Source organism: Neopelma chrysocephalum, unplaced genomic scaffold (genome assembly GCF_003984885.1).
Source record: "Neopelma chrysocephalum unplaced genomic scaffold, ASM398488v2 Primary Assembly neopelma1_25, whole genome shotgun sequence".
In the NCBI taxonomy this organism is placed as follows: Eukaryota; Metazoa; Chordata; class Aves; order Passeriformes; family Pipridae; genus Neopelma; species Neopelma chrysocephalum.
This window is the reverse complement of record NW_020897694.1, coordinates 43,361,501-43,375,999: the sequence shown is the minus strand read 5'-3', so window position 1 is coordinate 43,375,999 and position 14,499 is coordinate 43,361,501. Positions and strand designations below refer to the sequence as shown.

The 14,499-nt window shown below is 36.2% G+C and overlaps 1 long non-coding RNA gene across 1 annotated transcript; it reads right to left on the bottom strand.

Moving 5' to 3' along the window:
* Positions 1-3,530: 3,530 nt before the first annotated feature.
* Positions 3,531-12,329, bottom strand: LOC113963798. Its single transcript, XR_003532958.1, has 3 exons — positions 12,214-12,329; positions 7,132-7,254; positions 3,531-3,836 (listed from the first exon to the last, which is right to left on the bottom strand). It is a non-coding gene; the product is annotated as an uncharacterized LOC113963798 (long non-coding RNA).
* Positions 12,330-14,499: the final 2,170 nt, after the last annotated feature.

The following is a 14,499-nucleotide window of genomic DNA, read 5'->3' as shown; positions in this document are numbered from 1 at the left end:
ATTTTATATATATATATATACTAGTCCCCCCATTAGTATACTAACCTCTGTGTTTACCTCTAATGTCTTTATGATGTTTATTTATCAAGGTTTCCTATAAGGACTTTTTTTTCTGTGTCCTAGAGATAAAACAAATATCAAAAATAGGATAAAATGTCTAAGAATCAAGCAAAAAGGTAGTTTAACATAATTTTATTATTGCTTTACATAGACTTTCTTTGGCTTATGATAGATTTTTATATGTTTTTTTCTTTTATTGGGTAGGGTGAGGGAATTTACTAGATTCATAAATTCATGGAATAGCTTGGGTTGGAAGGGATCTTTAAAGGTCATTTAGTTCAAGTCTTCTTACAATGGCCAGGGACATCTTCAACTCAGTCAAATTACTCAGAGCCCTGTTCAACCTGGCCTTGAAAATGGTTAGAGGGATGTGGCATCTACAACCTCTCTGGGCAACATGTTGCAATATTTCACTTCTCTTACTGTAGAAAATTTCTTCCTTAGACCTAGTCTGAATCTACTCTTTTGTTAAAACCACTACCCCTTGTATTATTATAACATGCCCTACTAAAAAATTTGTCTCCATCTTTCTAAAAAAGCCCACTTTAAGTAATGGAAGGCAGCAATAAATTCTCCCTGAAGCCTCTCCTCCAGGCTGAACAATCACAGGTCTCTCATCTTGTCTTCATAGGAGAGGTGCTCCAGCTCTCTGATCATCTTTGTGGCCCTCCTCTGGACGTGGTCCAACAGGTCCATGACCTTCTTATGTTGAGGGCCCCAGAGCTGGATGAAGCACTCCAAGTGGGGTCTCTTGACTGCAAAGTAGAGAGGGAGAATCACCTCCCTTGACCCACTGGTCACCCTGCTTTTGATGCAGCTCGGGATATTGTTCAGGTCTCACCAGAGCAGATTCCCAGAATGAAGGAATATTATGGGGAGATCTGTACAATGTCATATATATGCTGACATTTCACATTAATTCATAATCCTGTCTTAGCTCACCATTTCAATGGCATAAGGTTCAACAAGGCCAACTCCAGGTCCTGCACTTTGGCCACAACAACCCCATGCAGTGCTAAAGGCTGGGCACAGAGTGGCTGGAGAGCAGCCAGGCAGAAAGGGACCTGGGAGTTTGGATTGACAGGAAACTGAACACGAGCCAGCAGTGTGCCCAGGTGGCCAAGAAGGCCAATGGCATCCTGGCCTGGATCAGGAACAGTGTGGCCAGAAGGACCAGGGAAGTGATTCTTCCCCTGTACTCAGCACTGGTGAGGCCACACCTGGAGTGCTGTGTCCAGTTCTGGGCCCCTCAGTTCAGGAAGGATATTGAGGTGCTGGAGCAGGTCCAGAGAAGAGCAATGAGGCTAGTGAAGGGACTCGAACACAGGTCCTATGAGGAGAGGCTGAGGGAGCTGGGGTTGTTCAGCTGGAAAAGAGGAGTCTCCCGGGAGACCTCATCACTCTCTACAACTCCCTGAAAGGAGGTTGTAGCCAGGTGGAGGTGGCTCTCTTCTCCCAGGCGGCTATCAGTAAGACAATAGGGCATGGTCTTAAGCTGTGCCAGGGGAGGTTTGGGTTGGATATTAGGAAGAAATTCTTTACAGAGAGAGTAATCAGGCATTGGAATGGGCTGCCTAGGGAAACGGTGGATTCTCCATCTCTGGAGGTTTTTAAGATAAGACTGGATGTGGCACTTAGTGCCATGGTCTTGTAACCACAATGGTAGTGGTTGGACTTGATGATCTCAGAGGTCTTTTCCAACCCAGCTGATTCTATGATTCTATGATTCTATGATTCTTTGATGGTAGTTTCAGAACCATCTCTCTCATGGAAAAGAGGAGGTTGTCTGTTTTCAAGAAATTTTTTTCTCGGCCTGCATAAGGCATGCAGTTGAACTAGGGCAGGAATGCTTGTCACATGTGCATGCCTGATGTGTTAATTTCATCATCATGTTAGGTAACCAAATGGGGAAAGTGCAGTTCAGTATTCTGTGTTTTCACCTGTTGTTAAGTCTTTGTCCTACAAGAGTTTTGGCTTCCATCACTGCAGTGGGTAGGAAGGATGTCACTAAACATAAATAACCTGACTTCTGGTAGGTCTTTAGGATCTCATTCAAAAGGTATTAAGATAAAAATATTTAATAAATATATATTTTAATGATTTTACCTAAGGTTCTTGTATTTATTAAACTACTGTGTAGCTTTTGCTAATTCTCTCTGAGTTTGCTTTAAGAATATCATTGTCTTTAATTGATTAAACATCATATCCAGTAGAAAAAGGCAGTCTACATAATTCCAGACGATTTCTAAAGTAGAAAAATACCTAGTAAATCATGGCAATGATGATAAGTCAATTGACTAAAGTGTATCTGTTTACCATTGATTTCCCATACTAAAGCTCTAGGACTGCATGAATGAAATAGAATTTGTGACAACTGAAGGTTCTAAGAAAATTGAATTGCTTCAGGACACACATAATTTTAAAGAAAATAAATGCTAATAATTTTATTTGTTTTAATACAGCTCAAAAAAAAAATATTCAACACTCTAGAAAAAAAAAATTGTCTTCAGTATTAACAAATCTCTTGTAAATTTTGAATACACTGACATATATCTGGGAAGATGTTAAACTGAATTTTTTATTAAGAGATGATATAATGGTTTTCCTCTTTGAGATTACACTCACATCATAATGGCAGAGTATACTGTAGTACAGTTTGGGTAGGGAAAAAAAAGTAAACAGAAAATAATATGCCATAAGACTTTTTGAATGATTATAAGAGAATATTATGTTTGGCAAAGGAACCAAACCCTGAAACATTTATTAAATAATTCTGATTTAGTGATTGTATAGTCAGTTGAAAGAAACTCTATACTTTATTACAACTTCCTCTTATTTGCAGAATTTACATGCTTTTTGTTAGAACTTTATCACAGTGGTATCATTCTGTGTATGTCTGATTAATTTTATCTTCAGTTGCATTTTCCATCAATGCACTATGTAATTTTCTCATCATTAAAGCCTAGGTTTGGGATATCACAATTTGGGTAACAAAACCCCAAACAAAGCAGCAACATAATTTTGCCTGCATTGCACTTTGTGCCTAATGTCATCTATATGAGAAATAAATGCATATATGCTTTTACCTACTACTTCAAGATACAATAAGAGATTGTTCTATAGTATGGAGAGAAACATTCATTCCATCTAAAATAGCATGTATTGATGTGCTATTTACCGGGGAAAATCTATCATCAAAATAGTTTCAGAAGAGAAGTTAAAGAAACAATGTAGCGGTATGGCATAGGAAGTTGGGTTTTTTTAAATCTTTGCCTCATCAATCATTCCCATACAAACAATTTATCAGATGCATTTTATAATCTTTCCCTTTGGGAATTTACAACAGACATGGCTATTGGGGGTTTGTGTCCACATAAATTTCCTGCATTACATATGGATTTTTTAACGGGAATAAAAATCTTCTAAGTAGCTCTATGCCTTTATTATTTCATTTTGACAGAACCCTGTATAAATTCTTACTAGTTTTATGTGTAGATATCAAAGCATCTTCATATTGTATTTCAAATAGAAAAAAGTTTAAAATACTTCTATTTTTTCTGTGATGTGATTTCTAGTTGACAGAAGCTTCTTTTTTCAATTTTTTTGCAACATAAGTATTGACAGACTTATAAAATCTAGAGGGAATCACAGAATCACAGTCCTACTGGAGGCAAGGCCTTCCAAAAGAATGCATGAGGTCCTATAGCCCATCATTCATAGCTTGGTCAAATGTGTCAATCAGAAACTCCACCACAGATCTGGGATATAGTTGTTTTCTGTATCAGAAAATTTAAAAACCAATAAAATAAAAATTAGGAGCTTTGCGCTTCTATGTCTGCATTGTTTAATAAATTGCACATTTATACAGTTGGAACAGTTTGATGTCTCTGTGCATACAACTTGTATGATGTATAGCCCAAAAAGGGCAATCTGGGCAAGTCAATAGTAAAGCCATGGTCTCAGTGAGGCAGTGAAACTCTCTCATAGCTTTCCATTACTTCTTTATACATCATGTGTCAAATCACTGTTCCTGCGAGGAGGCAGTAATAGTCTAGTATGAGATTTTAAATACTTTAGTAATGAGACCTTATTTCTATCAAAAAAAACCCAAAAAAACTCCCTGCCACATCATTTTTTTATTCTCTCACTCACCAATAGCAAAATAATCTAAAAAGGAAACTGCAGTTAAAATGTGGTAACTTCAGGAGTGTATGGTGTCTGTATGAGGGTAGAGTCTGATGTCAAAGGAGCTCACTCACCACAAGACACAGGAAACACATTATAGTGTCAGCAAATGCAGAAATTCCTTTCAACCAGAAGATCAAGACTATGCAGGATGATGGTTGTCCAGACCATCACCAGCTCTAAGATGGAAGTGCCCAAGACACAAAGAGGGAAATACTGGGATAATAAGTACTGTTTTGAGAGGACATCAACTGAGGCAATTTCTGTCTCTGAAAGAGTCTTGAACCTTGGAGGTTTATGTTGCTAAGTAGAGGTAGCATCTGCCTGAAAGCACCGTGAGGTAGGATAGATACAGACTCCAACACTGAATTACTTTGTGGCTCTCATTTATTTGTCACTCCTCTAAATATGTAAGACTCACCCACTGTACATATGAGTTTGTTATTAGCTGGGATTATCAGTATATATATCCAACAGACCTATTAATTTCTGTTTTGCACAGAACTGTGTATATTGCTGTGCTATTGAGGCTTCCAGCCTGCAGGTTTATCTTAAAACCAGATGGCACTAATGGTATAATGAGCTGGAGGAAAAGAAGGTTAGGATTAAAATCTTTCAGGGGAAGACAAATTAACATCAATTTTCTGCTTATGCAAGGGGAAAACCGTATGTACATTGGGACAGGTACCTTCATCATTTTGTTTGTATGATTTGAGTGAGAAAGTTGTTTCCTTAACTGACTGAAAGAGTCACATTAGTTCTCTATATTACTTTTCATAAGCTAAAGTAAAAAATGTACAATAAGATGGCACAGTGCAAGGGATGGGAATAGGATGAGTTAGCAACATAAGCAGCAGGGTAAGTCATAACTGCTAGTGCCCTATGTATGTGGTGAGTTTCTGAAACATGATTTTATTCAAATGTCTGTTTCAGAAAGACAGCAATATACACCTAAAGCAATATGCACTGTGTTAGACTTCCCTTTTAAAAATGGATTCTTAAAGTTTATTTCCTGCTTGACTCACTCTGCTGTTACCAAAAGCATTTTGGCAAATAAATTAAGAATGGTTTGTAAATTTTGCATGCATGTATGTACAAAGTAATGAAAAATGTCAAGGTACTTCATTGGTTTTTACATAAGCTTTTCTACATTTAAGAACCTTTATCAGTATAACAATAGCATAGAACTATCTTTCCCATGGGGTCTGCGAATATAATGGCAAAAGACTTATTTCATTGATGTAGTTTAAATCAGTTTTCAGAATGTCAATGTCAAAAATTGTTAAATTTTCTTCTCCTGTTTTTTTTTGGGGGGGGGTTGTGGGGTTTTTTTGTTAGTTTGTTTTTTGGGGGGAGATTTGGGTGGGTTTTTTTGTTGCTTGTTTTTTGGTTTTTGGTTGGTTGGTTGGTTGGTTTTTTTTGTGGATGTGATTACATTTACAGAATAGAATTTTATTCACTGTATAGGTTTACTCAGGTTCAGTCTCTGGTTTTATCGTAATTCATAATCAGAGTAATGTAAGAGTAGACATCATCAGGGAAGAAAGCTGTAAAATCCTGTTCAGCTCATCTGTATTCAATTAGATACCTCCACCTGCAGTCTCATCTCATGTAAATGCTAACCCAATTATACCTTTGACTAAATTAAAACTGACAGGAGCTCAAAAAGTGTACTAAGTAGATTTGACTATTGCCTGATTTCTAAAGTGTACCAGAGAAAATTAGATAGTCCTTTCCATTTTTCACCTTAACACAATGCATAAATAAATTCTACAAAATTTCCTGCAGTCCACCTTAAGCAGAAAGTTAGTTAGGGGCCCTTCGGTGTGCTGAAAAAAAATAAATTAGGCTGACTCTTTGCCTGTACCTTCAAATTACTCTTGATTTTTTATCTAATTGCACAGAGTAGGATTTTCCAAAGCTTGCAAGGAAGACTAACATTTTGAGCAAGATGGACTAGAGATGCATTGTCAAGATAGCAAAAGATGTTGATAAATTTCCAAGTTTTAAAAAGTAGTATTGGACCACTGTTTGAGGTGAATAATGGAACAGTGATTAACACCGATTGTTAAGTTATACATTTGGTAATTATTTAAAACACTGTAGTTCATTTTAGGGGAGCTTATTCTGTTGAAAAAATGACATCTCAGGATCCAATCCCTCGTATTTAAGGTTAATACAGGTGAAATTATTTATGCTTGTTATTTAGTTCATTTACTCCCTATATTTTACTTGGAGTTTGGTGCTTGTTGCTTGTGATGAAGTTTTAAAAATAACCCATGGTTCAAGAGAGGAAGAAAGAAAAGAACAATGTGTTGGAGGGAAAGTCAGAGAAGAACAAAAGCATAGTCTCACAAGTGTTACCACAAATTGTGGGAAAAGCTCTTGAACAGTTATACATACATTAGGGGGAAAAAAAAACAACCACAAAACCACCAACCAACCAAACAAACAAAAAAAAACTCACAAAAAAATGAAACCTTTTTTTAAAAATATGGGTGGTTTGCAAAGTATAAATTAAATGTGCCCAAGTTAGTTGAGGTCTAGTTCATTCTGCTTTGGAAATTTACTAGATTTTCCTAATTTTTTAAAAGCTATTCCCAAAGGTATTTTACAACCTTAGTATACATAAACAGTAATTAGGAAAAATACAACACCATCCAAATTCAGGCTCTTCTATCCTTCTCTCAGTAGGGACTACGAGTAAGCATAAAGCAACATGATTAAGAATTCATTTGTTTTATGGTTCAATGGGAGCTGAAATGATTAAGCTCCTTTATCGTGTTTCTTTTCCTATGTATATTTTAAAAACACTTCTGCTAAGGAATACCAGCAACAAAACAAAAGGGAAGCAAGCTCCTCTTCAAAGTGCAAATATTTACTTACCTACTGTATACATATGTTTCCATTTGATAAATACTGCTTAAACCAAGAGAAATCGCAGGCTGCAGAAATGTCTCTGTGCAGCACAGAAGAGAGAGACTGCAAAGGCAGTTTTCAAGTCCTTATCTGCAAAGGGAAAGAGATGATTGCCTTAACCTTTGTTATCAGCGTGAGACCTACTTTAATGCTCATAAAGCTCAAAAGGACTTGTGAAGTGGTGAAAGGCTGAGGTGGATGGGTTGCGTCTCACTGCGAGCATCTGGCCCTTCAACAGCGGAGCCGATGCTGGGGCAGCAGCACCCAGACACAGTGGCACACCGCTGCTCACAGTGCAGTCTCAAAGCATGTTTCCTTGTCTATGGCAATTCACATTCAGAAGGCATGGCTAACACCCACATGTAAAACTCACAGACAGATAAACTTATCAGCCACTGGTCTCTTCTTTCGCATCCAAACGTATTAAAAAGAAGGGAAACCTAGATTTCCCTGTCCTGACTCCCAAAGGCTGGCTGTGATGACTGTTTTGCCCACTTAAAGAGGTTCACCGAGAATCAATCTGGCTCTGCAGAATGGAGTGGACTACTTTGGCTTGGATTGAAATATATTATTTTATTTTATTCTCAGTAAACCCTACACAATAGCATAGTACAATAAAAATTGAACAGAATGCACCCCAATTTTCCACCTCAGTTTGTGAAGAATTTGTAATTTCTTTTCTGTCATTGTATCCACGCATAAAAGGTTTCACTCAGAATTTCTTTGTATACTCTGAAAACTAAAGCGTTTATATACACTAGCAAAATTACTTACTGTTGTGCAGATTTTTACTTTTGTGGCTTCTTTGGTACATCTATATTTTCAGAAAATACAGAATTTCTGTAATATATTTAGGCTCCAGCCGTGCGATATTGCACATGTAAAGTTAACACATATTAACAAGGTTGGAGACTTTTTAATGCTTGAATAGTTTGGGAATAACTCTTCATTTTCAAACAATGATTCCAAGGTTATTTATAAGTACCAAATTTCAAATTCTAGGAATGTAGAAACAAAGAGAAAAGTTTATCTTTTATAAAAGTGATGATTCATAAAATATAGTTTCTTATATATTTTTTACTATTGATTTCCCTGTCAAAGATTTCCATTCCTTTTAACCTATGAATTGAATGCTGCTGCTATGAGATCAGCAAATATATATTCCCTGAGCATTATATTTTAATAACACAGCATATACTGGTTTCAGAAAAAGATACAAGACTTGTTTATGTGAATGCCTGATCTAAAGATGAAATCAGCAGTACTATATGCTCAGAAATACTAGCTAAAATGGATTCCCTTTTTCAAGACTTTCCATATGTTGAAAATATAAATTAGGTCTGAGAAGTTTTCGTGACATGCAGAGATAAAAGCCAGCCCATGGAACTATGAAAAAAGAGTTAGAAAATTAAGATCAGAAATTAGAAATTAGAATGAGAAAAGGAGAAAATCATCTTACATCTTTGAACCTTTTGTCTCTTCCAATATATCTTCTGTTCTAGCTTAATTCACATAAAATATGCATAACACTTTTATAGACCTTAACTTTGTATCTTATTACATGTAGAAAATTGAAAGGTGTGAGTAAGCACTTTTTAATTTTCTGTATCTTTGAATATAAGCTCTTTTCATTTCCTTTCTCTGATGTGAGGGAGCGGACAAATATGACACACATGATTTTTGAAATGTAATATCTTTATGCACTTTGGAGCTTTGTAAGTGAATTCATCACTCAGGAAAAAAAAATGTCTTGAAGCAACTGATCACTGGAGGGAACCTACACACACACAAACTTTCAAAAAATTGAGAAAGTTGTGTTTAGTACCATTTGTCTGGCTCCATTAAGACAGATAGTGAATGTAAGAGGCATATTTCTGTAGTCAATTGGGAAACATCTGGGGTGAGGATATAAAACTTCACACAGCAGCCTTACATCATCTGGCATTTATGCCACTATGCACTAATCTGTCCATTCACACAAAAGCGCCTTACATGCATTTCCTCCTTCCTCATTTCCTACTTAGTCTTTCCGGTTTCCTTTTCATATTCTGTATTATTTCAAGAGACTTAAAATAAAAAAATTAAAATCTATATTGTGGGCGCACAATGACAGTGAGACATTGAAGACATTTCTTTTTTATATGCATATTTGTATTTTGACAACATTGTGTGGATACAGACTGGAAACATACAAAAACCTCCCATCTCAGTGGCTCATATCCAAGACACAAGGTACACTGTGGGACATATTGACAAGCCATTTTAGATGAAACACTAAGAAGAAATGTTTAAGAAGAAACATTTCCTACTTTTTGGTCAATAAGTAAAAGAGTAAAATTTGGCATATGCCCTAGACTTGGCAATATACTTGCCACATCTGTTTATGTCCCGCTCTACTCTGGCCAAAATCTCAGTGATATCCAGACTCCTTTTTTCTTTAAGGAAAAATTAGTTTATAGGGCTTTTTTACTAAACACATCCTAAATCTGCAAACTAGTAACATTCAGATTTGTAACTCCTTCTTCATACATTTTTCCCTAAGGCATCCATATCAACTTCTCTCAGTACCCCAGAATAGACTCTTTTTATCCTTCCCTACAGACATGTGCATCATCAATTCTCTTGGCTCATTTTTTAATAAGTTTGGGATATTTAAAAAAGATACAGACTCTATTAAAAAGAAATGAAGAAAGATATAGGAACATGAATTATTTGTAACACTCAATAAGAACCTATTTTTATTTACTATTAACTGTATTTGTCTCTCATATTATGTATATATTTGTTCTGAATACTGTCTTATAAATCATCATTATCTTTTCTTTACGTATGGGAACATTTGCACTTGAATATGTTTTAGCCAGATTACATTCATATCTTTTCGAAAGGACTAACCTTTATCATAGTGAGAAAGAGCAGGCGTGTTTTGATGCATTGTTTATTCCTCTTAAGCTTTCACCAGTATCCATCAATAACTAATTAAAAATCTCTTGAGCTGCTCAAAAAATTCATATTAAGTTCTATATCTTGACTGAATTTCTGTTCATGTACAAAATATTGAAGACTTAATGTACTTGCAAAAATTTAATGACTAACCTATAAACCAACTTACACAAATTCTCCTTTCCCCTATTTTGGTGTGGGGGGACATTTTTGTTTGTTTGTTTGTTTGTTTGTTTGCTTGGGGGTTTTTGTTACCATTTATTAAAAATTACTTAGCTACCTAAAAGGAAAAGAGTTAATATCTTTCTCTGTTTTTCAAGCCAGTGAAGCCATGTAGAAGTCTCAGACTATTGGTAGCATCTTTCAAACACCCAGACTATCGTAATTCACAAGATCAGTCATAGGAAAATGACAGTATTTAAAACATGTATATAAAAAATTTTATTATAGACCTGATTTTAGGGTTTTTTTATCTTGAAGAAACTCACCTTCCAGATATTTCTGTTTAAGTACAGCTATAGATATAGACATATAAATGGATATACTTGCATGTGGAAAGAGAAAGAGAGGAACTATTAAATAATTATGGAGTAAAACAATCATAAAAAATTCTAATAATATGACTCATTTCAAATCAGAAAATACAAAGTCTGTTCAGGCCATCATTTATAGATAGTGTTTTGTAGAAAGGAGTTGTTATCAATCCACTACACTTGTCACACCAAGTAAATTTTATTCACCTTTTTTCAAAGATTCCAAGTTCCAATATGCATGTCAGAAATAAAAAAAACAAATCATCAATGAAGCATTTGGTCTTGTACTACAAACCTGTGAAGAGCTCCAGAAGCTCTGGATAAATATTATCTACGTATATACTGCTTTAGCATTGTCGTTTCTCATTTTTTTAATTGATTTTTGCCTGCTCATTGATTCTTTTCCTTTTTTTACTTTATTTCCTCTACATTAATCAGCCCTTTTATCTTTCATTTGCAACAGAAACAACTAATTCTTTATGACCATGAAGAAAACCTATCTCCTAATGTTTACACCTAGAACTACACCTAGAGGAATTTGAGTTTTTAAGCTAAATTGTTAAATTACTAAGTATGTAGAAGTTTAGGCATCACCAAGTGATCTTCTCTTTGCAGCATTCAGTAAAAAGAAAAACATGATCTGCTAAAGCAAATGATGGAAAATTAGTGGGGCTATCCTGCATGGATAAATAACTTTTTTTTTTTTTTTAATATAGATGTTCACAAGTGGTACATCATGTCTGCATCCCTATCTACCACATGGAGAGAGCCTAGGTCTAGAGACTGAGAGGTAGAAAGTGGTTTGTGCTTCATGTCAGTCAGACTGGCTGCATCCACACTGCACATCATGGCCCTAAGTGATATGCCCTGTGACTTTATGACAAAATTACTGCTTTGCATGTAATTTTCTGAAATTTCTGAGGTAATGTGTGGCTTAGCTGAAGACTACTAGTGGCATATTGCATATGACACAAAATGAGAGCACACTTTGCATGCTCTGAGATGTAGGATCAGGCACAGGCACAGGCCTGCTGATAAGGCACAGGCCTGCTGAGAGATAGGCAGGGGATTTTATGAGAAAGCAGTACTTGTTGCAGTCTCTTAGTCGTCATCTATCACTGGCTATAGCCAGCCTCTGGTTATCACCCAGGCAGGTGATACCTGGCTGCATCTGTGCTTTTCAGGCTGTTCAGATTAAAGTAACATTTTCTTTTTTGTAGCATTTTTGACAGAAGATGATGAAAACCACAGTAGTGCTCACTGACTTCAGGCTTTGTGACTAATAAATACGTGTGACTTGTTCTGAAAAATTAATCAAGAAAACAGTGGAGAGTTGAAATAATAGTCCTTCCTGTAAGGATATCAAAAGTAATTTTGAGTGCTTTGTTAAAGCTACAGCCTAAGCACAAGACATTGCACATAATGGCCAAGTTTTCAGATGTAGACCTGACACATCTAGAGGTTGCCGGAGTCCCTGTTCACCCGAGTCCACCTTTTTGCAATTTGAACTTGATGGCCTGGGCTTTGATTTAGGCATATATTCATGGGTTTTAGAACAGGAATCACTACCCACCCAATACCTCTCACGTCAAGCAAATTTCAGATCATACGTTACTACACAAGGTGATTGCAGCAATTGCCTGTGGCACCACAGGAATATGCCATTCCAGAGCTGTGTTGTGTTTCCAAGATAACCTAGGAACAGGGGAACAGTGTTGACAACAGCAAGGATCCAAGGGTCCCAACCAATCTAACAGTGTAGGTCTCTTATGACAGTATCTACAGTACACTCCAGTTCTATTGGTATGTGTATTACAGCAACCAAGTCAGAATCAAAGGACCATCTAGGTTGGAAAAGACCTTTAAGATCATCAAGTCCAACCATTAATCCAGCACTAAAACATCTACACGTCTTTTAAATAGCTCCAGGGATGATGACTCAACCACTGCCCTGGGCAGCCTGTTCCAATGCTTGAGAATCCTCTCAGTGAGGAAATTTTTTCTAATATTCTATCTAAACCTCCACTGCTCCAGAGCTCCTCCCAGGCCCTTTCAGTGAAAGCCAAAGGTATATTTATGACTCTTGGGACTGAGTCTGATACTCTCAAACAATCCAATCCTATTGGTCATAATGATTTCTGGGTTTTTTTCCACTTTTCTAGTGCCTTTTTCTGTCAGCACACTAACATCTATTGCTAAACTGTATTGCGAAAAAAGCTGATTTCAGTAATTTCTCTATGCTTTACTTTGTATGTTTGTTTTTTTTCGTTTTTGTTTTTTTTTGGAAAGTGTTACTGTTCCCAGAAACACTGTCATATCTAAGGATAGGATCCATCTTTTACTCAAGGACCCAACTTCCTTTTGTTTGTCAATGCCAAAGTGAAAGATTATATTAAAAATAATTCAGTTTTGTATGTCTCTGTACTCAAGAATTCATGAGGCAGAAGCCTGTTCTTGTTTATGTGAGAACTTCAGCTGATGTACAGTGAATTTGGAGACTTTGCAAATGCTGACTTGATTAACATGCAAATAACTTTCAATGCCTCTGCTCAAATTAACATTCCTATCACCTTATCCCTCAAGATAACTGTCTCTCCTGGCTAAACATCAAAACTAGATGTCAGTGTTTTCCAAGATCTTAAATTTGAAAAGACATAGCCCATATTTACCAATAAGTTCTCCATTTCTAAAGTGAATCCCCAGCAGATGAAGCTCCATCTGGTATAGTTATTAACTACATTTTGCCTGCTCTATAATCACGTTGAAATTCCCCTGCTCCACAGAAAGGATTGCATTTCTTCATTGATACACCTCCACCATACAGGAGTGGGTGATGCCAGTAACACTTTGTTTTCTGTCCCTTTCCTTCTGGCCCTTTTTTTCCCTTTGGTAATACTCAAATGCGAGGAAAACAAATATTGACATGCCCATATTTCCTTGAAGAGAAACATTTTGAATTTAATTTCACTTTTCCATCTCTTTCTCTCTCTCTTTCTCTCTCTTGAAAAAGAATGAATCTGAAAACAAAATGCCTGTCAGACTCTCATCAGATCAGGCTTTTTGCAGCCACTACAGCTCATTTCTCCTTCTCACCTACCTCCAGCACTGCTCTTTCTGGACAAAAACTAACACAGCCTGCAAGCGTATTTTATTTTCATGAGTACCATTTCCCCTCTGATGCTGTGGCTCCTCCTGCTGACCGCATCCTCATTTCTCTCCCAAAGCTGCAGAATATATATGTGTGTATATATATATATATATATATGTGGTCTCTATAATGTATCTGCTCTGTCAGATATAATGGCAGCTGGACCTTAGAATTCAAACCTGATGAATGGTGCCTTTAACGATTGACCATTACAGCCAATATAGTTGTTTTCATCATGAGAAATAGAATTCATCAATCTGTATTTGTTAACATTATACGATAGAAACAAGAATAGCTCTAGTCATTTTTATAGGTTATTTCAGCTTATTGGTAAAATGTGCAGCATATTTTTATATTTAATGACTCTTGCTAGCTTTTTTTTAATAACCTAAACCATATTACTAATTTCTCTGATTTTCGTACTGTTTCTGTATGCGCTTTCTCCTTTAAACTTAAGACTTCTGATCCATATCTTTGTAACAGAGTAATATTTCATTTGGAAACATTCAGCTCCTTCTTCCCAAGGCTTTCAGGTCAATTAGATCAATATTAGTGGTCGTGATTATAAACTATGTATAAAGGATATTCCTTTTTACACCCCTGTGTCTGAAGCATTGTGCCAATGTATCCAAGCTAACATTAAATTATTTATTCTAGTTTCAGTGATTTTTAAGGTGACTACACATTTGTTGTTTGAGTGCTTATTGAGTT